The sequence below is a fragment of the Pinus tabuliformis genome, chromosome 3_2 (genome assembly GCF_031772625.1).
Source record: "Pinus tabuliformis cultivar Carrire ecotype Pingquan chromosome 3_2, CPIR1, whole genome shotgun sequence".
Taxonomy (NCBI): domain Eukaryota; kingdom Viridiplantae; phylum Streptophyta; class Pinopsida; order Pinales; family Pinaceae; genus Pinus; species Pinus tabuliformis.
The window spans coordinates 593,216,244-593,242,246 of NC_142302.1; positions in this window are offsets into that span (position 1 = coordinate 593,216,244).

The window sequence follows — 26,003 nt, forward strand, 5'->3', positions numbered from 1 at the left end:
GTAATAGATGTCCACATCAATGGCACCATCATACCGCACACCTTGATTGATCTGGGGGCTGCCATTAATGTGATGACCAGGGATACCATGCTCAAGCTCAATCTTCAGGGTTCCCTGAGGAAGACCTCGACAGTCCTGCAACTAGCAGATCGCTCCACCGTGACTCCCGAAGGGATTGTGGAGGATGTCTTGGTCTCTGTCGACTCTTGGGAATACCCTGCAGATTTCTTGGTTCTGCAACCAAAGGCAAAGCTTACTGGATATCCTCTTATTTTGGGAAGGCCTTGGTTAGCCACTGCAGATGCTTACATAAGTTGTCGTGCAGGAAACATGACCATCAAAAATGGTCCTATGTCCAAGCAGCTAGTCCTATACCCTCCTGCCCAACCCTCCTTAGAGCATGACTTACCACTTTGGTTGGAGGAAGGGGAAGAGGATGAGGTGTACTCGGCACCTTTGTGCACACTAGACACCACTAGAAGAGACCCCCCAACCAAGGATGACTTGATTGAGACCTTGATCCAGAATCCACCTCCCAGTGCACTATCCTTAGAGAAATTGGTGGAGGATGCCCAAGCCAGCACCTTAGTGGACCTTTGTGCAACTAACCCTGTCACTCCCAGAGTCAAGAATGTGGAGTTCGGCCCTGAGAGAACGTTAAAGATCAGCTCCTCCCTATCTCCTTCCCAGGAAAAGGAGCTGTGTAGTCTGTTGGCCAGTCATCTAGATGCTTTTGCTTGGAGCTATAAGGAGATGAAAGGAGTCCATCCTTCGGTCTGTACCCATCACATTTACATCAAGGAGGATTGTAAACCGGTTAGGCAACCCCAGAGGAGAATGAATCCAGCCCTTAAGGACATTGTCAAGGAAGAATTGCAAAAACTGTTGGATGCCGGATTCATTTACCCCATCTCAGATAGTGAATGGGTGTCCCCTCTGGTGTTGGTTCCAAAGAAAAATGGGAAGTGGAGAATCTGTGTGGACTACCGAGAACTGAACACAGCTACCAAGAAGGACCATTTCCCTCTACCTTTCATAGATCAAGTGTTGGATGGACTGGCAGGAAAGAAGTTTTTCTCTTTCCTCGACGGGTTTAGCGGGTACAATCAAATCCAAATCAGCCCGGAAGACCAAGATAAGACCACCTTCACTTGTCCTTGGGGTACCTTTGCCTACCGAGTTCTTCCCTTTGGGCTATGCAATGCTCCTGCTACCTTCCAGAGAGCTGTCTTGAGCATATTTTCTGAGCTGGTCCATGATGCGGTGGAAATCTATATGGATGACTTCACTCCTTATGGGTCCAACTTCAAGGAAGCATTGTCCAATCTGGGAAAAGTCCTAACCAAGTGCATTGAGATGAACCTGTCCCTTAGTCCTGAAAAATGTGAATTCCTGATGACTGAAGGGACCGTGCTAGGCCACACCATTTCTTGCCAAGGGTTATAGGTGGATCCTAACAAAATTGCTCTCATCAAGAGGGTTCCACCTCCCCAAAAGGTAAGGGATGTTCGGAGTTTCTTAGGATTAGTGGGGTATTACAGGAGATTCATTAAAGACTTTAGCAAGCTAGCCTCACCATTGTTTGGTTTGTTGGCAAAAGATGTGTAGTTTAAATGGACTGACGATTGTCAGAGGGCTTTGAATGAATTAAAGGACAAGTTGGTGTCTGCCCCAATCTTGAGAGGTCCCAACTGGGCCCTACCTTTCCACATCCACACTGATGCCTCGAACAAAGCCATAGGGGCAACCTTAGGACAAGCGGAACAAAAACTTCCGTATGCCATTTACTTTGTCAGCAAAAACTTATCCAAAGCTGAACTGAATTACACTGTAACCGAGAAAGAATTCTTGGTTGTGGTCCATGCACTGAACAAGTTCCGACATTATATCACTGGCTATCAAACCTTTGTACATACGGATCATGATGCAATTAGATATTTAATGAATAAACCAGATGTGAATGCTCGTATTATTAGATGGTTACTTTTGTTGCAGCAGTTTGATTTGACCATTGTTGACAAACCAGGTAAAGAAAATGTTGTCGCTGACTTTTTATCTAGATTGGATTTGTCTGCAGATGAGGATGGAACAGTGGATGACCAGATGCCCGATGAACATGTGTTTGCTATCTCAGTACTCTCTCCGTGGTTTGCTGATATAGCAAACTACCTTGTTTCAGCACAGTTCCCTCCACACCTATCTTCAAGAGAGAAGAGCAGAATCATTAGAAAAAGTGCCTCATTTACTTGGATCGGGGGCAACCTGTTCAAGCTTGGCCCTGATCAGATCTTAAGGCGTTGTGTAAGGGAGGAGGAAGTCTTTGATATCCTCCTCACCTGTCATGATGGGCCTTGTGGAGGACATTTTGCAGCCAAGAGGACTGCCTTCAAAATCCTGCAGGCAGGCTACTATTGGCCCACACTTCATCAAGATGTCAGAAGGTATATCAGCCAATGTGACCAATGCCAAAGAATGGGGAAACCGACTCAAAGGGATGAGATGCCTCTCCAACCTCAAGTGACTCTTGAGCCATTTGAGAAGTGGGGTATGGACTTTGTGGGTCCAATCAACCCTCCTTCGAGGCAAAGGTCTTACATCATTGTGTGCACCGACTACCTGACAAAGTGGGCAGAGACTAAAGCAATCAAAGCAGCAATAGAAGAAAAGGTGGCCGAGTTCTTAAGAGAAAACATCTTCTACAAGTTTGGCTACCCAAGAGAGCTAGTCACCGATCAAGGAAGCCAGTTCACATTCAACTTAATTGAAGACCTACTAGCTCATCACAAAATCAAGCATACGACTTCCACCCCCTATCATCCACAGGAAAATGGGCAAGTGGAAGTCACCAACAGAGCATTGGAAGGGATTTTGACTAAGGTGGTGAGCAGCAGTAGGAAAGATTGGGCATATCGCCTGGTTTAGGCCACATGGGCTTACAACACCATCTGGAAGACCACAACTGGCTTCACACCTTATGAGCTAGTCTATGGGAAGAAAGCTTTGTTGTCCATTGAATTTGAATACAACACTTTGAGGATGGCAGCTCAGCTGGACCTAGATCTCAGCCATGCACAACAAGAAAGGTTATTGCAGCTGAATGGACTGGACGAGCACTGAATGTAGGCCCTCCTTCACTCAGAAGTGGTTCAACTTCAAAGAAAGGTGTGGCATGACCAACACCTCAATGACAAGCAATTCCAGCCAGGAGAATGGGCATTTTTGTATGACTCCAGGTACAAAGATTTCAAGGGGAAACTGAGAACCAGATGGTTGGGACCATATGCAGTGGAAAAATGTCATGACAATGGATCTGTTCTTATTCGGACCATTGATGAGGAGTCCATCCCCATGCTTGTCAATGGGCATCGACTGAAGATCTACAGGAAACCTCTCTCAAGACAAGAGTTCATCAAAACTATGGAGAAATCAGTGTTGGTCATAGAGAAGGGTTCTGCCTCTGCTTTAGGCACACCCTGACAGATCTAAAAAAAAAAAAGAAAAAAAAAGAAAAAAAAATAATAAAGATCCTTGGGGGAAAACCTTTCTGAGGCTCCCAAGGTAGGTGGTAGGGCTAAAAACCTCATTGAGGCGCCCCTATTGTCTTTCAAAAAAAAAGAGAAAAAAGAGATTTGAAAAAAAGATCCTTGAGTGAAAACCTCTCTGAGGCGCTTAAGGCAGATGGCAAGGGTGAAAACCTCATTGAGGCGCCCCTGCTATCTTTCAAAAAAAAAAAAAAAAACAATAAGCAAAAAAGACAGGGACAACAAGTTTATAATGTGGAAATGCATGCAGGTTGCAGGTGTTCTATGAAGGAGAGGAGGTCTCTCAACTCAAAGTCAAGGATCCTTATCATGCTGCCAGGAGACCTCACCAGCACCTCCTCCAAGAATACTCATCTTCTCCAAGGTATGAGCATGATTTCATTACAGCTTAAGTCTTCTACAGGAAGATGCAGACTTTCTACAGGAAGATGCAGACTTTCTACAGAAAGGTGCAGACTTTCTACAGGAAAGTGCAGACTTTCTACAGGAAGTTCTGTATTTCTACAGGAAACTTCCTGTAGAAGTTCGGGACGGCCCAGAATTCATTATATGAGGAAATCTAACGACCAAGGTTCGGTATGGACGCATGCAAGCTACCATTTTCTCCCTCACACACCATTGTCACTTCCTTCTACCGCCTCTGTCGACATGCAATGAAGCTATCTAAGAGCCCTGTGAGCATGATCATGGGGCCACCGTCTTCACCATGCAGCATGCACCCGAGGAGGAAAAACTGCTACAGGACATCCTGCAGGAGTCCCGTAGCAGTTAAGCCAACTAGAGTGCACACCTTTCCACCGCCTGTAACATTCAAAGATCACGCGGGCGCATGCAGCCGAAGCATCAAATTCATCGTCAACGGACTGTAAAGAGGAACCTCCAAACCTGTGCAATCACACAGTAGCAAACAAATCGACTGACCATCGTCCAAAAGCCTGAAGAATCGTGTCACGGCCGCACAGGTAAGTGCCTCGCCCTTTCTTCCGTCGAATTGCATGAATTTTACTTTGGAATGTTTGCGAAGTGTAAAGTGAATGGGTTGAGCGGTCGTATGGGCATTCGACTGGCCATGTCGACCAGTCAGTGGTCTAGTCGGATGTTTAAACGGTGGTCGTGGAAAAGGGAACGGGAAGTGCACACGTGAGAGCCATCCAGTCAGGAAAAACGAGTTTTAACAGAAGTGACGGCGGCGGATCTGCGGGGAATGATGCGGCAGTAAGGGAACTCGCAGATGAATGATGGAGTGACGTTGTCCAACGGTCCGGCAGGGACAGCTCACCCCCGCGCCACGGATTCCGCCGAATTCAAATCTAATCGGCTAGATTGCCACCCCACGCATTCATCATTCACCGTTTGAAAGTCGAGTGATCATCCGGATCTCTCTGTAGCTCGACAATCCAAGTCTTTGGCCGTTTGAACGCCTGTTAAGCAGCACAAAGAGTGCAGACCCACTGCAGTATCCTATGGAATTAGCGCGCTTCTTCTACAGGAAATTGGGTTCCGCACGTCAAAGGTGGCGGATTAACAAGGTAAGCCTGAACCTTCCATGCAATTGGTTTTGAGGGTGGCAGAATCGACGTCTACAGTCTGGTCGTAAGAAAATTTTGCAAATATTGTCTGTTGTTGCATGAATTGTCGTCCTACAGGAAGTGAGTTATAATTAAGCTGTGTTAAGGTCGTTGGGATATAAGTTTTTTTGAATTGTATGCGTGGCAGAGGCGTAATTCTATGCTCTATCACAGTAAGCCAATTTTCTTCCGCACCCGCCACCTCCAGTTAACGCGGCAGTTTTTCACCATGCCGGGTGGGTTCATCAGAAGGGAACCAACCGACTCCTCAAAGCTGAGAGAAAATCCTGAGGTGGAGGAGCTCTTCACGCGAGCGCAATGGATATCATTCTGTGATAAATTGCAGGGCTATGACGACGAGGTGGCAGAGGAGTTTTTGCAAGCTCTGAGGCCGAAATCCAAAACATTGGCCACCGTTAACTTCAGGGGTTTGAGTCTCAGACTCACCCCACAATTTATCAGCCGAGTTACTGAGCTCCCAATGGGATTACCATGGGATAAAGAAGAAAGAAAATTGGGCCAACAGGCTAAGAAAGACTTCTTTCCACCAGAGGAGGAATTCTCAGAAGATAAAAATGGGGTTCGTAGAACCAGTTTACTGCCACCGTGGAATGAAGTTAGCCTTCAGATTATGAAGTACATCACCTGCGAAGGCTGTTTTAGCATTGTATATGGGTACCATTTTCGGTTACTCACGGAATTAAGGCACCAGATGGACCTACCTGTAGAAAACAAACTCAGTCTCCCCTACTTTCTACTACAGTCTCTGATTGAGTGTGCCACCAAGTTGAAAGAAGGCACACCAGACCAGGTAGCCCACCATGGACTCATCAAACTCCTCGTGGAGGATGCGCTCCACACATACAAGGTTCCTCTCTCATGGAAAGCCTTCAGAAATTTGACCAAGGATGGTGATATAAAGATGCTGACCGAAGAGCTCGGTTCATCTAGCAGTGAGGAGAAAGAGTCAGTGCCCACAGGGAAGAAAGAAAAAGGCCAGAAGACCACAACCACGGAGCAGAAGAAAAAGCAAGAGAAGAAACAAGAGAAAAAGGGTGCCAAAGAGAAGGATGACACACCCATTTTGACAGCCAGAGAGAAAAGATTGCAAAGCAGGGTGGACAAGGCTGAGAAGGTCCATATCAGCAAAAGTGCCTCGACAGCAACCGCAACCAAGTCAAAAAGTAAAACTCATTCAGCAAAACAAACCAAAGCGATGACACTTATTTCTACAGGAAAACCGAAACCGGCTTCTACAGTAAGCCCGAAATCAACTGAAAAAGGGTCTTCTACAGGAAGCCCAAAATTAACTAAAACAGGGTCTTCTACATGAAGCCCTGAAAAAGAAAAACCCAAGGAGAAGAAAGCTGACATTCTTGCAAGGGAGGCAGTAGCTGTGCTGGCCGCCCTCAGTACACCTCCTAAGCCAAAGGAGAAGAGAAAGAGGGAGACCCCTCTATATTTTAAAGCTCGAAGAAGTGTGAGAATTAAGACGGGCAAGCCACAGCCTTTGTCCAGCAGCCCAATCATTATCGAAGATGCCCCTACTTCGCCCAAGGAGAGGTCCCCCTCAAAGATATCAGTCACCTATGAGAGGGGGAGCTCGAAGAAAACTACCTGGAAAGAAAGGTTAGACCAATTGACTACAAAAGCTCGGCTACAGGATGCTGACGATGCTCTACAAGAAACTTTAGCCAGGCTTAAAGAAACTGAGAGAATGGAAGGAGAAGCACCCTCATCACCACCGAGGGAGGGCGAAGTAGAGCCACCAAAACAAGTGGAAAAAGAGCATATACTAGAGCCCAGCCCTTAGCCAAGTCTGAGTTCATATTACAACTTTTTAGAGGCTGGCAAAATTATACCTCAGAAATTTACTATGCCACTGTTTTTTGCATTGGAGGAAGAAAGAGTCCGTACACACACGTGGATGAAAATAGCCAAGTCAAAGGGTGTGGCGGACATAGGTCCCTTGCAGGAGCAGCTCAAGAAGGTCAGAAGTGAATTGTCCATGGCTTAACACGTGGCAAATTGCCAACGAGTGTTCCTACAGGAAGAAAACCAAAAGCTGAGATTGCAGCTACAGGAGCTAAGGACAGGGACAGGTACATCCTCCAAAGACACCACATCAGAGCAGGAAGTCAAAAAGGAACTGAACACCGGTCTTGGGGAGCCAACCGCACACCTACAGGAAGCAGAGCAGCAAGCACAAATTGAGGTGCAATCTCTCAGACAACAGCTGCAGCAGAAAGAGGCACAATTGGCCTGCATGGCCAGTTGGGCCATGGATGCTATCCAATGTAGACAGCCGACCAAATCCTATGGCCTGTACTTGAAAGATCAATGGCTGAAATTTCAAATCAATACCTTGGCGCAAAGAGGTATCTCTCAGCTCCAAGATGCGCAAAAATTCACTGAAGTATGCAGCACCAGCTCAATAGAGGATAAGGCCAAATTAGCGGAGTTCTACCTCCATAATTTGGCCCTGCCTAATGTAGTTTCATGGGATCCCAATACGGCCTTGGGAGATATGCAATTAATGGCATTTGCCTCATGGCTGAACCATGAGGACAAAAGAGCAGCAGAAGCCAAAGCGGTCATGAACCGAGAGTTGAATGAGCCATTGCTCATCAAACCAGAACCAGGGGATCTAGTTGCACTAATCTCGGCACACCAACATTTGTCCACTGACCCTCCAGCTTCATTGAGATATATGGATCAATAGGCCCAAGCCATAGCTCATTTTGAAGACATGGAGAGATTGTTAGGAGAAAACGTTGTCCAAGCATGCACCCGCAGATGGAATACATTGGCCCATAGTCTGAAAATCCGAGAGTATCATACCCCAACTCGGATGAGGGAAGCTCTAGTACGGGTAGCCCTCTATAAGAAATCCAAGCAAAACCCCCAGGCCAGCTGGATTGGCCTCAAACTAAGCCCACCACTGCTGCTAGGATTAATGGAGGGCAGCACAGAGAAGGATGATAATGAACATTGGGAAGAGGTGAACAGAAAGGCTGGGTTTCATATCAGCAAGGAGGACACTACTACAGAGGCTTGGGATGTAAGGGTGGCAGTAAAGGCAATGAAGGATGAAGAGTTGGACTAGTTGCTCAAGGATGAGCAAATATTTTAGCTGGGGGGTGATGATGAGCCCCAAATTTTGGTAACATTTTGGGCTCATTTGGCCTACTTACCTTGCTCAACCCTTCAATTTTTATCACTTATGCATCATTTCTTAGTATATTCATGTTATTTGTAGGAAGGAGGGCAGTCATTATGCCTATGTGGCTAATACATGTTTATTTCAGGTTTTTTTGACATTAAATGGAGCAAAACCACGCAGATGGAGGCAAGGAGACAGCCAAGGTGGCATTGCGATTTTGTAAGAAGGTTGTTCACAACCTTAAATGACCTTCCGTGTGATCTCCACCCCAACTTCGAGCTCCAACAGCTATCACCACCGAGCTAGAAGGCAGCCAACGGATTCTACAGGAACAGCAGTTTACTTTTAGTTGGACAGCCAAGCCCCACTAATTTAGGAGGCCAGCTTGGCCCTCATAATGTATAAATCTTGAGGTTGTAGCCTTCGATGGGGACTTTTTAACCTTTGTTGCAGATTTTGAATCACGAGCTATAGCTCTGTTTTTCTCTTTGTAAGCCATTTTTGGCATATTGTTAAACTTATGATTATGATCTTTTAATAAAAGGCAGGAAGATTTGAGTTCAATTCTGAGTTCTTAGAGGAGTTATAGCTCTCAGGTTTGGGCCCAACCTGAGAGCAATAGGCCTCCTTTCTTTGTATTGTTACTTGTCTTTTCTTCAGCATCATATTTCTTGTCCTTTACATGCACTTGGAAAACACAGTTTGCTGATTCGAATTTCTTGGTGTGGTTACATAGGTTAGTGTTATGAACATAGTTTCTTTCAGTAGTTTATATTAGAGTAAGGATTTGAGTTAATCAGAGTTCCAAGAAAAGGTTGAATGTACACTCACTACCACCTCTGTTTAGAGATTGGGAGTGTAGACCGTGCCAACCACCAAAAAACGCAGTTTTACATGTTTATGCAAGCTTTAACGTAATATTTTCATTGGTAGAAGTGGCCATGCATTTATATCTTGAGAAATAACTCTTTGTTTCAGCACCATGCACGATTTTCCCTTAACTTACATTGTTGTTCTTTGGTTTCTAATAAAACAGTTAGAGTAGGTTGATGACATTTCGGTTTTGTGCAAGATACAGGTGATTTGTTTCATTTACACTACGCAGCACCACTCTATCATTCTCTTATCCTTCTGAGCCGTGCCTAAGCCATCTCCTTACCTCCCAGCTAGATCATTTTCCCACCAACTCTTCTATCATCCACGTTGTTTTATCTTTTCGACCTTCCATTGCCTCTAACCTCCTCTAGATCAACCAGCTTTACACACTCCCTCTCCATCTCACCTCTCTGTCCATAAGCCATCACAAGTTCCCCTCCTACATTTCTCTCCACCCACACATCTCATTCACTCCTCCATCACCCAAAAATCCTATTGCAGAACATCCTATAGAAGTTAGCAGACTTCCTGTAGAAATCCTGAACTTCCTGTAGAATCCCCTGCAGACATCCTGTAGAAGCTTGCAAACATGGTTGCCAGGCATCTGAACCTTGCGAACTTCTGTGGAATGATGTTAGGGATCCCTTAGACCCTCTATGAGCCTTCCTGACCTTTTACCAGCCTTCCTCCCCTTCAACTACCCCTGCACATTCAAGACCCAGTAAGAAGCACAGTCATAATAACTCCAACCACTTGAGCAAAAAAATACAAAAACATGTTCTCTTCAGATGAAAGTAGTTTAGAATCATGTATCTCATCTCACTAGATGTAATGGCATCACTTTTAGAAGTTGCATTCCCACCATCGCAACATAAGGATTAAGCTGGTAAAATAAGGGTTTACTAGGGTTTCCATGTTTTGTTGGCTTTCAGTTCATTCTTGCAAAGTAGGTTAATTTCCTTCGAGATAGCTTTCGTTCATCACTTAAAAAGCTTCTTCTGAGAACATATAGAAGTTGGCTTGAGCCCTAGCGGACTTGTGCCAGCTGACCAAGTGACAACTGCGACAAGAGCTAGTACTTGTGCATACAACACCATCGCTTCCAAGTTTGTACGAACTACCGGGTTGATAAAATTAGAGAAGGAAGCTCCAGGAGTTGTAGCATTATTGCTACAATACTGGAGCCCACCACAGATCACAAAGATTTCATTGCATGTTCAAATCTCAGGTCCGTGGAGATGATGATGAGGACATAAGATTTTATTAAAGTCATGTTTGTGGATACAAAAAGTGGTTTCCTCCATAGCATATTTGCATTGAAATGATCTGATTTCACGTCGATTGGGATCCCTCCTACCAGGGATTCAAAGGTCGACGACAATTAGATTCGTTTGGCAGTTAGGGTTTGGTTGGTCTGTTAGTTTTTTTTTTTCAAGCTACACCATTTAATGTGATGGAAAATGTATGAAATGGGTTACATTTTCATTTTCGGAGTGTTAAATATTTCATTTTTACCACCTCTGTAATGTTTCATTAAAGCGTGTAATATTATGATGGAATTTAATTTCCAGCGACAGAATAATGCAAACTCTTGTCTCGTGGGCACATATTTTTAAATTCAATGTAACATTTATGATGATGCTAAGTTCACGATCTCTTCGTTGGAGGCTACCTTCCTGGTCTTGTATATGAATTTCAAAACTTGTTCACATTGTGCACATATGGTGGGTTTATAAGAGACAAAATTGAATGCTTTTTTTTTCACAGAAAAAAACCTTCATAGCTTATATTAAGAGAATATAATGATCTGATACATAAAATAGATGGGGAACAGATTTTCCAGGTATACCAGGAAGCAGTGAGGTACAACAAAAAACTAGAATCCACAATAAAATATCATATCAATCAAAACCGTTCAGATTGTTTGAGACCAGTCAGCCAAAAAAAGTAAACAAAATTGAATGCTTTATCATTGTTAAATGTTATTAAGTTTGAAATTCAAATTCTCTCCATCAAGCTTTGGTAAATCAGTTCCTTTTTAATACGAGAGATGAAATTTGAGTCATGAATCGAGTTATTGTAGTAATGGAAAATAAAAGATATTTTAATTTATTTTAAATGAAAATTGAAGAAAATCTAGACAATTTAGTTAAAAATGTTTTGTTTAGTTAAATTGATTAAAAATATTAAAATAAAATAAAATAATTTAAAATCATTATAATGAAAGTGATAATATATATATATATATATATATATATATATATATATATATATATATATATATATATAATTTGAAATTAAAATTAAAATGATAATTGAATTTATAAAAATAAAAATATTTTTATAGTAATAAATAGTTGTATATTTTCCAGAAGAATTGAAAAAATTATATATCATATTTATATATGTTTAAAAGACAAAGAGTTATTATTAGTAAGATTTTTTTTTTTTTTGCTGAAGCAAGAGCCGAACCTTCTATTTCATTAATTCAAAAGATAGTTTACAAAGTGTACATAAACCTGTCATTAAAGATCGCAGGAGAACAGATACACCTGTCAAGGACAAGGATCCACCCACTACCACACGGAAGCACCAAACACAAGGAAAACCCTAAAGGACAACAAAAAGTTGGTCAAAACACCACCCGGAGCCAACCAGTGTCAGCAGTCAAACCCTACCCCCCAATAAGCATAAAGTAAGGAAAGGACGAGACGGGCCCCACTAAACAACGTGGACAATCCCAACTGTCCATCCCGGTTGCCAGATCTGACGGCCAGGAGAAATATCGTTGCTCCTAACCCAACCACACTTTATCGCGCGATGAAAGGCGGTTTCCGCAACTGCCACCATGCCACGTGTCATGCACTCTATGGGATCGCTCTCAAACTTACAAAACCACTTACCACTTAGTAGCTCTGCGATCACCAGAAACCCGCCTATCGCCAGGACAGCTAACCCGGAAGCGGGAAGAGGACGCCTACTGCTGCACCCCATTAAATGCCCATTCTGCCAACTCGTACCATGAAACCTGAAGCTGATCCCGAGTTTATTTAGGAGATAAAACCACAAAGTGCCAACCAAAAACCTGGGAAACCCAGTCGAGATGATCCGGGAGAAGATGAACCCGAACATGATGCACAGCCTCTCTAGTACACCTTGTTGGGCTAAGATGGTACACCCTGGTGACATCAGATCGTGGAATTCAACCCCGTACGAAAACGGAAAACCTCCCTGTCCTCCGTAGCTTGATCCTCGCAGATAGCCTTTAGATGACTTGGAGGAATTTCTTGCCACTTTTTAGCCATTCCACATTCTGCACTGCTCGCACCTTGATTGGCCAGTAAGTCGGCCAATTTATTGGCATTAAGTCGAACATGGTTGAAACTTATGGTTCGAAGGCCTTGTAGATGCAGTTGGATTCTTTGATAAACCTGGATAATTTTCCAATGTTTCGAGACTCTTTCCGGCCTGGAACCACCGCTGATTCTTTTCACTGCCTTGATGGTTATCTCATAGTCTGCTTCCACAATGATACTTGAGCACTGATTCTATGATAGAAAATCTAGACACTGCTCTAGCGCTATCACTTCCGCCATGTTATTAGTAGCTCTACCTAAATGGTAGTGGAAGATAAATATAATATTGCCTTCGTCATCCCTTAAAGCTCCTCCATAACCAACAATTCCCGGATTGCCTTTGGAGGCACCATCAATGTTGTATTTCAAAAATCCTTTCGGTGGGGGTTGCCAGTAGTCCTTCTCTGTTACCATGGTATTATCCTTTCTGTTTCTACCTTGAGGAGTTATCCCTTGCAATCCCAGTTGTCTGAGAATTCTCTTCTCTTCATCTGAGGGGGGATTCGAGGGGATATTATTAATAGTAGAACTGACTGTCTCTCTAATCTGTTTCAAGATAAGATCAAGAAGATGTTGTGCTGAAGACTTACCATTCTTGAAAATTCTTTTATTTCTTTCTTTCCAGACGTTCGAGATAATAAAGGAGGATGTGAAAGCCCAAGCCAAATTTAGGAATTCATTCTCATTATAAATAGTTGTATATTTTCCAGAAGAATTGAAAAAATTATATATCATATTTATATATGTTTAAAAGACAAAAAGAGTTATTATTAGTAAGATTTTAATTATTGAGAAAAAAATACTTATTTTAAAAGATTTGAAAAGAAAAATGAAACCATCTCATTTGGGAAAATTTAAAGCATATAAATAAGAATTTAGAAAGAAGAAAAAAAGAAGTTGAAATGGTATGTAAAATATATGGATAATAAAAATGATGTTTTTTAAATATGAAGGGAAATTAGTTCATTATATATAGATTTATTCACATTCTTTTAAGACAAATTGAGAAGTTAAAAATAATGAAACTAAAACATAGTAATAAAAATTAAGATAATTCAATAGAAGGCATTTTGGGTGACAAAGAAATTCCAAAATAATGAAATCTTAATAGAGATTAATAAACTACTAAATAAATACATTTTCAAGCCAAGGTTGAATTTAAAATAGTAAATGAAAAAGTTACTAAAGTGAATTTTACAATCAAACTATGCATTAGGAATTAGGAAGATTTTACTTGCTTCTAATAGCAATTTGAGTGTTTATATGAAGTGGGTCCCTATAAAATAATTCCTTGTGAGGGAATCATTAATTTCTCTTATGAATCACTTTAGGTAACTCATTAGTTATATTATTGCAATAAATGGTTCACTTCCTTTTAGAATATGAATATTGCTAAAATCAAAATCACAACATATTGTATATGGGGTGAAATATTTCCCATGCATGAATATAACATCTCTTAAGTGTTCCTCCATTGAATATGAGCATCCATAGTCCTAATGGAGTCATCACAATGTTATTAACCTTGCTCCACAACATCTCAAGTATCCATAGCCCCATTAGAGAGATCTAAATTTTCCTTTATTTATTGTATTTTATTTTCTAATCCTTTTCTTTAATATGTTTCTTTAAAAATTACTAAATGGGGGGCATAGTGGTCCTTTGTAGGAATCATGACGTTGGTTGCCTTCCATTAGCATTTATTAATATTTTTCCATGTCTAGGTATTAAGAATATCATGTATGATTTTTAGACCTTGAATTTTGACTGACCATCGACTAGTTTATTTAATGTATATGGATGGATTCTTTTGGTAATCTATTTCATTACCAAAACCAAGTATTAGCACTATTAGAGGTTTAATCACTCAGAACATTCCAAATCTAAATAGTATTTAAATTATTTTTGCAATTTCCATGATCCACTTTCAAATCTTCTTTCTTTAAGATCATAACCTAATGGATCCATGTGGAGTTTTCAAGGTTCGACCTATATGCACAAAATGTCAATGCATGTGGAAGGATGAAAATAAAATATTTGTTCAATGGAAGCATAAAGTCTCATTAAAGTGTGAGGAATATAATATTAATATAAAAAAAATCTAAAAGCATAAAGTAAAATACAAATTCAAATAATAAATTGGGTAAACTAGTCTATGTAAGCAATCATAAAACATGGTTAACTAAAAAACACGAAAGAAAACTACTATATACAACCTAATTTCCTTAAGGGAAAAATAATTGAAGAAATGCTTAAGGATTTTGCATGTTTGAAAGGAGATCTTTATTTCCTTCAATATTTTTCAAATGATATGAGCCCTATTAGAGGCCATCAACCCACATAGAACTGTTAGTTCATTTTTTTCTTCTTGGAAGAGTTGTAGGTAGAGACAAGCGGTTTGTTTTTTTGAGGCGAATGTAGTCAAGTGGACTAAGGAAATGGATTGTGAATCCACCACATGTGGGATCAATTCCCATTGTAAAGTAAATTTGTTTCTACACCTACTTAGGTCCTAGCCAAAGTTGTTGGAATTTTATGTGTTTCATTTTGCATGTTCACCTTGTCCCACTTATTTTTTTCAACCAAAAAAACACATTTTTGTTATTCCAAAGGAATAAAGAAAAGTACATACTATATCAGCTATATAACTTAACAAAGCAACTATGAGGAAATAAATCAATTGTTGTTAAATGGAAAATGTGACAGTAGTAAAAAATTATAATGATAGAGAAAGTTAAACACAATGTTAAAGAATTGAAAGTGAAACATATGCTATTAGAAAAGCATAATTGAAAATAGCTAGCCCTCCAAGAAGATATAAAGGACTGGATCCAAATGAATTTGATTTTCACTTCCATCTCCAAACTAAGAAAAGACTAGAGGAGAGTTATAAGTGAAAAGCATGTTTATGTCGGACTCAAAGAAAAGAAAAGCAAACAGATTTTTTCAACATATAACCATTGAATGAACTCTTTGACTTGTGTTGTCGACCCATTCTTCGAAATAGATGAAACAAGCATACATGTCAAGGGCTCTTTTTGAGAGGAGGTGTGTAGTTGAATTAATATCTTTATGGATATGCTTGAAGCTTATTTACAGAAAGTGATCCTTTAACTACACAATTTTATATTTCCAAGGAGTTAGGTTCATGACTTCTAGTTGAGTTTTATCTGCCACCCAATATATTAGACATTTAAAATCACCCAAATTGAAATGCACTTAATATTTTTCATATTAGCAAGAAACATTAGTGCCCAATAGGTTATTATCTCAGCCTTTGTATTGGATCCCCTCCCCGTGCCAATTTTGAATCGAATTGAAATAAATCCATAAAGGTTAATTATACCCTCCCGCCTCCCCCCCATCCACATATTTCCTCTTGATTAGCTCCATTGAAGAAACAAACTCGACAAATTTTAGATAAATTTAGGAATGTGATCCTTCTTTAGAGTTTTCTTTTTTTCTTCAGGTTGTATTCCTTTAAAAAAGTCACAATCATGGAAGAATGTTGGGGAATGTTGATGTAAGAATTTTTAAAAATAAATTTTCTTTTGAGGAGCGAGACTCCCCAAGATATAAATATAGGGATAGGGTTCATTGATTTTGACTTCTCTGACCAGTGAAGAAGATAATCCTCCAAGGAAGGCTAGTCACAATTCTTTTATATTAAGTACATATAAAACCATTTTCCAAATCTCCTTGGCAATCATATAGTAGAAAAAAAGGTGGTTCATCAATTCTTCTTCAATTTTATAGAGGCAACAAAAGTTTGGACCAAAGAAACCTCTTTTTTGGAGGTTTTCCTAGGTAAGTAATTTGTTATGCATGGACAACAAGAAAAAACACTCCAACTTATTGGGGATGTTACAACTCCAAATAGAGTTATACCAACAACAAGATGCCTGATCAATTGAAGAAAGGGATATGGATTCATATGCCAGTTTTTCACTCACCGTTCTGGAAGAAGTGTTCCAACTCCAAAGTAGTTGACCCTCTAAGGATATATTAGTCTAATACCATTGATATAAAGCTCCTTTGTGAAGGAAATCCATTCATTTTCTAAGGATCCCTCTAGATAGAATTTGATAGGAATTAGCAAATGGACAATTGAGGAAGGCTCCTCTCTTTTGACACTTTTCAAGGAGTAAAGACCTTTTTAATTTAAGACATGAATTAGATTTAAGGATAATTTATAACAACGAGAACCTCCAATAAAAGGGTTCTTTCCAAGGATAACATGTGCACCATCCCCAACTTTCTTAGTAATCCAATTAAAAAGAAAAGGAAAAGAGTCCATCAAGGGTTTCCAGATAATGGAGCACCTCATGGTAGGCTTATCTGCTACTAATCATAGCCAATCAACCACAAACTTCTTTTTTAGATATTTCATTTTTATTACTTGGCTCGAAATCCCTTCATCAAACAAGCCTTTCCATATATGTTTTAGGGCCAATTCCTCACCAAACCAGAAAAAGTTCTTAAATCCCCACCCACCAAATGTTTTTGTCTTGGACAAGGCTTCCCAACTAGTCGGGCAAAGTCCTTCCATTAGAGAAACTTTAAGGACAAAATTGGGCCTCAAAACAAAAATGTACAACCAAAATCACCTTTATAAGAACAAATAGGATTAAAGATGATGATTTAAACCATGGGGGATGATTCACCATTTTTGGAGTAAAAATGTAAAATGATAAAATAATAAAAAAATAAAAAACTAATCTTTCAACTCGTATTTTCAACCTATTTCCCTACATTTTTACTCAAATTTCAAGCGGGAGCACTCGTTGGATGACAAATTTAATTCCTCATCCAACGAGTACCCATGTTGCATACTTTCAGCTTGCCCTGCTACACAAAAAACAAGAAATATATGAAAAAACATGATCACAATCACATGTTTTCATGTAGTAGGGTCCATCCAAAGTGTGCAACATGGGTACTCTTTGTATGGGGAGTTAAATTTCCCATCCAACAAGTGCTCTTGCTCAAAATTTGAGTAAAACTATGAGGAGATAAGTTGAAAATATGATTTGAAAAAATAGTTTTTCTTTTTTACCTCGAAAATTTGATGAGGTAATTGAATCTTATATTATTATTTCCACTATTATTTTATAATATTTCTTAGGAGGCCTATTTTAGACCTCAAAATTTCTCTTCTTTTTTTTCCTATCTAAAGAAAACTGAACATCCTTTGTCTTATGATATTCAAAATATATTTTGGAATCTTTGATAAGGACATCCAATATATAGGGATGTTTTCTAGAACAAATTTCACCAAAATCATTCTGCCACCCATAGAGAGCCAATTATAACACCACAAGCTTATAAGCTTTTCAATTTTCCTAGTAAGCCACAACCAATCTTCTTTTTTATACCCATTTGGCTTGAGGAAGCAACCTAAATATTTTAGGCCATTTTCTAGAGCCCCCACCTTGAAGGGGAAGAAAGTTTTTATGGAGGAGACGGAGTCCAAACTTACACCATTATCAAGAAATGAGATTTTTTTTGCATTTATCTCCATCCCTGAGGCCTGACAAAATAGGCTTATCACCCTATGAAAGGACTTCCATTCCAAAATTGATTCATACCTAATCAACATAACATCATTTAAAAAAGGACATAGGTGATGAACTATTTAGGGGAGACATTAATACCTTTGATGTTTCCTATTTGCTTTCCCTCCAAGTGAAGGAGGGGAGAGAGGAAAACCATGTCTAATACCTCTAGAGTAGGGAAAGTTACGAGAGGGGGCCCCATTGGTTAAAACTAATGAATTTGCAAAGGTTACGCATCCCATGATCCAATTAGTGATATCCAAGTTAAACCTAATATACAATAGGACTAGTATAAGGAAGGTCCAATTGACTTTATCAAAAGCCTTATTAAGATCCGTTTTCAGAACTAAAGCCTTCATATTTTTTATCTTAATACAGTGGATAACCTCTTCCATAATGCCAATTACATCATGAATTTGTCTCTCTGCAAGAAAAATCATATTCTAGAAACCATTTATCTTTGGTTGGGAGTTTACGCATATTTCCCATGATGTAAATAGTTATAATGTCATGTTGAGTAGATTTTTGGCACACCTTTAAGAAGGTATCATTATCAAATGCGGGCTAGAAATCTAAAATGTTATTGTTATGAAACCAACTCACAAAAAGATAGAAAAGATAGATCAATGCCTTAGAATTAAGCCTCGTCGAGGGGGCAGCCTCCTTTACATTACACAAATGAACAGGTCTTAGACGATACAAATGACAAGACCTCCTTTCTATATATCGGAGTCTAAGGGGTCATAATATAATCAGAGCCGACATAATAATAATAATGTAAGGGCACAATAATAACAATAGTGGGCTTCTAATGGGCACAATAGTAAAAATATGGGGACTACATGGGTACAACAATATAATAAGGGGGTTGTAGTAATATTAATAAGGGGTTACACTAGTAGTATAGGGCCCTAACATGCCCCTCTCCTTCAAAAAGTGTTGTCCTCGACACTTGAGTAGTTCTTGATGCTTCTGTATAAAATTATTGTCCTCCCATGTAGAATCTTCAGCGGGTAAGTTCTTCCACTTGATGAGATGCTTTGAAATTGATCGATTTCTTAGCTGTCAGGTTCTTGTTTCTATGACTGCTCCAAGTTCCAATATGATTTTTCCTTCCTCTTCAAGTTCTGTCAATATTATTTGAATTGAGATCTTTTGCAAATTTTGAATGAGTGGCCACACTTATTTGTCCTTCTTCCATTCATCCCTTACTTTGTTTATCCAATCTGGTTGGATAATAGAAATAGCACAAAACAATGCTTCGACATCCTCATCCTTTCTTGAGAGTGCATTTGCATCAAAATTTTGCTTCCCTTTTCTATAGATGATGTCAAAGTCATACCCAACATATTTGTGACCCATTTTTTCTGTTCTTCTAAAGATAATAGTTGTTCTAAAATTATTTAAGACTATCATGATCCATTTGTACCTTGAAGTCTCTTCCCATTTGGTAATGTTACCATTTCTTAAGTGCATGTAATATTGCCAACATTTCCTTCTCATAAATAGCTTGTTTGAGATGTAGCAGTAAAAATACCCAATCAACTACATCAAAACATTTTTCACTATGATGTTGATCTACATGTTGTTTCATTCGATTTTTCACCAAAGTGGCGTTATCCTTTAAAGTCCCTATGAATACATCAATCCTTTGCTTCTCTGCAATATGATTTACCCTTCTATTCAATTTTTGCAAGTCTTCAATGTGCTCTTCCATTGAACCCTTTTGTTTGAGATTAATTAATTGGCTAAAGGAGTTTCTCTTTGTATCCTTATAATGTGCTATCATTTCCTCCATGAAAATTGACCACGTGACAAGTGGTTTGCGAGAAAAAATCCCTTTATACCATAAAAATTGATTTCGTTCTAAATAATTAGATGCAATACATACCTTTTGTAATAGTGGTACACCATGTAGATCAAAATATTTCTCCATCAAACTTCCTCATCTTGCTTTTTCTTGATTTTAGGAGCTCGATCTTGAAACGACTATAACTTTGTAATTTCAGATCTTCCAGTTCTGAAATCACGACCTGCAGTAACCCTTTGCGTCCTCTTTCCAATACCACCAGACTGATCCAAATTGAATTCTCCAAGGAAAAGTTATGTCAAATCTCCCACAGTGACCTGATTATAGACTAGTCCAGTAGAGCTAATTTGTATGACGTGACACGTGTCGCTGTTTCGACATTTGGATCTAAAAAATGTACACAAGAAACTACACTTCGTCCTCTTTTTGTAACTTCCTACGAAATTTCAATCTGACGCTCAGAGAGAAAGTTATGATGATTTTCCCAAGGTCACCTGTTTGGAATGTAATTCAAAAGTTTGTAAAAAACCAAATTCCTTAGATCATATCTCCGCAAATATAGCACCAAAAGCTCTAAAATTCGGACCTAAGGTTCAACAACGATTTCATCTCAAATGGGTTTTTTTGTTCGCTTCTAAAACGTCACAGAAAAAGAGTTATAGCGAAAATTCCACGATGACCTATTTGGAGCAGCGAAACCCTAGAATCCAAAGCTCTGATACCAAATGTTATGAAACCAACTTACAAAAAGATAGAAAAGATAGATCAATTCCTTAGAATTAAGCCTCTTCGAGGGGGCAGCCTCCTTTACATTACACAAATGAACAGTTCTTAGATGATACAAATAAAAATATCTCCTTTCCATATATAGAAGTCTAAGGGGTCATAATATAATCAGAGCTGACATAACAATAATAATGTAAGGGCATAATAATAACAATAGTGGGCTTCTAATGGGCACAATAGTAACAATATGGGGGCTACATGGGTACAACAATATAATAAGGGGGTTGTAGTAATAATAATAAGGGGTTACATTAGTAGTATAGGGGCCTAATAGTTATCCATTAAATTAGATATAGGATTATATTTGTCTAGATGGGAAGGTTGATATAGTTTGAGCTTGTAGGAATTAATTATTGGAGAATACCCTATTCGAGAGGAAGGTTTGGGCTAAATTAAATTTCATGAACCTACTATAGAATCTGTGCGCTAAATTTTTTATTTTTACTATATTTTTGCCTTATACTATTTCTTATGACATATGACATATGATATGTAGGAAGCTTTTCACTCTATAGAAGATATTCATGGCCTTGTGTATGGTCAAGAAGATTCCTAAACCTCAAATGACGAAAATCTGTTATTGAAAGTTAACGAAAATAATTTAGATATTATAAAGCCATTTGTATCATTCTTATGCATGGTAAAAGCTCTATATCCTCCAGAAAAGCTACAATAAATACTTAGCATAGAAGGATTTGCAGCTGATGTCATCATTTGGATTGTTGGCTACCATTGTGAAATGGGATGAGGGGAATATGTGGCAAAATCATATTCTAGAAACCATTTATCTTTGGTTGGGAGTTTACCCATATTTCCCATGATGTAAATAGTTATAATTTCATGTTGAGTAGATTTTTGGCACATATTTAAGAAGGTATCATTATTGAATGGGGGCTAGAAATATAAAATTTTATCCATTGAATTAGATATAGAATTATATTTGTCTACATGGGAAGGTTGATATACTTTGAGCTTGTAGGAATTAATTATTGGAGAATACCCCATTGTAGAGGAAGCTTTGGGTTGAATGAAATTTCATGAACCTAATATAGAATCTGTGAGCTAAATTTTTTATTTTTAATATACTTTTGCCTTATACTATTTCTTATGATGAATAACCTATGATATGTAGCAAGATTTTCACTCTATAGAAGATATTCATGGCCTTGTGTATGGTCAAGAATATTCCTAAACCTCAAATGACAACAATCTGCTATTCAAAGTTAACAAAGATATGTTGGATATTAGAAAGTCATTTGTATCATGCTTATGCATGGTACAAGCTTTATATCCTCCAGAAAAGCTACATTAAATACTTAGCATAGAAGGATTTGCACCTGATGGCATCATCTGGATCGTTGGCTACCATTATGAAATGGGATGAGGGAAATGTGTAGCAAAATCATATTCTAGAATCTATTATCTTTGGTTGGGAGTTTACCCATATTTCCCATGATGTAAATATTTAGTTATATTGTCATGTTGAGCTGATTTTTTTCACACCTTTAAGAAGGTATCATTATCAAATGGGGGCTAGAAATCTAAAATGTTATCCATTGAATTAGATATAGGATTATATTTGTCTAGATGTGGAGGTTGATATAGTTTGAGCTTGTAGGAATTAATTATTGGAGAATACACTATTGCACAGGAAGTTTTGGGTTGAATGAAATTTCATGAACCTACTATAGAATCTGTGAGCTAAATTTTTTATTTTTAATATATTTTTGTCTTATAGTATCTCTTATGACAGATGGCATATTGTAGGTTTTAACCCCATACAGAAATTATCTGCATACGAATTCTAAAACACAGAAAATAAACAATGCGAAATCATAACACATAAAACACATATACACAGAGATTTTCCCCTGTATCCAAAAACCGGGACTACCAACTTGATTTTTCATTATGTTCCTTTCAATGTTACAATACATATTTATACATGCCGAAGCATCCAATACCATGGATCGAAAACCATCGCATCCAATACCATGGATCGAAAACCATTGCGTCCAAAAAACATGTGCGAAAATCATGCACAAAACCATAGGTGGATCTGCCCAACGTGACATAGGGTCCAAAACCAAAATTTTCCGAGGCGCTGCCCTGAACCCCATAAAGTGGGGTTATGAGTACCCCTCAAACCCCCTGTGACATCCCCCACTCTAACCCCCAGTTAACTACATGGGCTAGTCGTGGAAAGAATATAACACAACCCAACATTCTCCCACTTGTTGTTTTCTTTCCACAGGGGGCCACAAGAGAGCTTAGTCATTTTTCCAGCCTTGAAATGCCCATTGTATCTCTACACCAAGAGAACTTCTCAGAGCTCACAGATTTTGTCAATGCATCTGCATTATTCTTCAAAGTGTCCACCTTTACCAGCAACACCTTTTTGTCTTCTATCATATCCCTCACAAAGTGATACTGAACATCAATGTGCTTTGTCTTTGAATGATATGCAGGGTTCTTTGCCAAGAAAATTGCACTTTGGCTGTCAAAGTTTATCCTTATAGCTCCCTGTACTAACCCCATACTTGAACACAATCTCTGCAACCAAACTACTTCCCTTCTTGCATGAGTCGCTGCCATGTATTCTACCTTTGTAGTTGATAGTGCCACTACAGATTGTTTCTTACTCATCCAACTGACTGCACCTCCAAATAGGTTAAATACATACCCACTTGTATATCTTCTCTGATCTATATCCCCAGCCCAGTCTGCATCAACAAAGCCATGAATATCTAACATTCTATCCAATCCTGACCTTCCTTGGTAGCACAAACCATAATCACTAGTGCCATGCAAATACCTGAAAACCCACTTCACTGTTGTCCAGTGCTCCTTCCCTGGTTTTGACATAAACCTGCTCAATACTCCCACTACATGTGCATTGTCTGGTCTAGTACAGACCATTGCGTACATCAGGCTACCGACTGCACTTGCATATGGAAAACGAGACATGTCCTCTTCCTCTTCTTGTGTCTTGGGACACTGTTTAGCACATAACCTCACACCTACAGGAATATGAACCTTCATCGATTTACTATCCTGCATATTAAACCTTTGTAGTATTGTCTCGACATACCTCTTCTAGTTTAACCAGAGCTTCCTCTTTGCCCGATCTCTTTTAATTTCCATGCCCAAAATATAATTTACAGCACCAAGATCTTTCATGTCGAATTTTGAGGACCATTGGGTCTTTCAGTCCTAGATAATTTCTTTGTCATTTCCAACCAATAACATATCATCCACATACAAGACTAGATAAATAACACGGTCACCAATTAATTTAAAATACACATAGTGATCTGCTTTGCTTCTGGTGAAGCCAAGTCCCGTATAAATGTATCAAATTTCTGATACCACATCCTTGGTGACTGTTTTAACCCATACGAAGACTTCTTTAACTTACATACCAGTTCTTTCTTACCCTTCACCGCAAAGCCTTTAGGTTGCTCATGTATATTTCATCTTCCAGATCCCCGCGAAGAAATGTTGTCTTCACATCCATCTGTTCTACCTCAAAATCAAAAGAAGCAGCAATAGATAAAAGTAATCTAATAGAAGTTACCTTGGTAACAGGGGAAAAAATATCACCAAAATCAATTCTCGGCACCTGGGAATAACCTTCTTCTACCAACCGAGCTTTGTATTTCTCCACTTTTCCTTCTGCATTTGTCTTCTTCTTGAACACCCATTTTCTGCCAATGGTTTTCCTTCCATCCGGCAATTCCACCAGATCCCAAGCCTCTTTTGTGCAAAGATGTCATTTCATCAACCATGGTCTCTTTCCAGAGTTTTCCATCCTCTGAATCTACTGCTTCTTTCACAGTTCTGGGATCATCATTAGTAATAGATAAAGAAAAATTTGAACAGAAAGTAAATGGACTATACCTTTCCAGCTACCTTCTTTCTTGAACTAATATTATCATACCAGGAGTTTGTGGCTCTTCATCTTCTAATTCCTCCTCTGTTGTAGAGTCTGATCCCTCCTCCTTAAGCTCAAACTCTATCTTCTTAGGTTCCTTTGGTTGGACTTTATGTTTAATAACATCGTTTATCTCTCTGAACACCACATCTCGGCTGTACACAACCTTCTGTGTGACTAGGTCCTAAAGCTTATAACCCTTTAAACCATAATTATACCCAATAAAGATGCACTTTTCAGATTTACAAGCCAACTTGGTTCGTTTCTCCTTTGGAACATGTACATATGTATCACATCCAAACCCTCAGATGTGAAAGAGAGGGTTTCTTACCAGTCCATACCTCTTGTGGATTCTTATCCTCCAATGCTGATGAAGGTGACCTGTTGACTAGGTAACATGCGGTATCTACCACCTCTGCCCACAATTCCTGTCGTAACCCGACACCACTGAGCATGCCTCTTTCCCTTTCCATCAATGTCTTATTCATTCTTTCTGCAACTCCATTTTTCTGAGGTGTATATGGAGTAGTCTTCTGTCGTGCTATACCACACTTTTTACAGAATTCTTCAAATTCCTTGCTGCAAAACTCTCCACCATTATCTGTCCTCAACACCTTTATCTTCTTCTCTGTCTGATTTTCCACAAGAGCCTTAAATTCTTTAAACCTGTCAAAGGCTTCAGATTTTTTCTTAAGGAAATATATCCATGTATTCCTTGAGAAGTCATCTATAAATGATACATAGTACATAGACTTACCCAGTGACGGAACCTTCACAAGTCCAAACACATCACTGTGCACAAGTTCTAATATATGTTTCGCCCTCTTACTACCAGAGGGGAAACTCATCTGATTCTGCTTCCCATATACACAATTTTCATAGAAATCAAAATCTAGAGAGCTATTACTCACACCTTCTACCATACCTTTACCATGAAGTATTTGAAGGCCCTTCTCTTCAACATGTCCAAGCCTTTGATGCCACAACATGGTCTTCTCTCTAGAGACCACTAGATTTTCTGCTCCACTTTCAGGAACCACAGAACTGTTGCACCCATCAATAACAGTGCTACCTTGCAGCGTGTACAGAGTTCCAATTCGAATTCCCCACATCAATACCAGTGCAAACCATTTTGCAGGTATCTTTCTCGAACACTTCTTTTACACCTGCATCATCCAGCTTGCTTACAGAAATCAGATTCATGGCCAATGCAAGAATATGCAAAACAATCGAAAGTGTTCTAACCCTTCCATCTTGCTACTTCAACTTTACTTTTCTGTGACCAATGATTCTAGCCTTCCTATCATCCCCTAAGAAGACATCACCACCATCGTATTTCTGATACTCGCAGAACCACTCTCTATGGGGAGTGAAGTGAAAGGATTCACTTGAGTCAATCAACCATGCCTCATG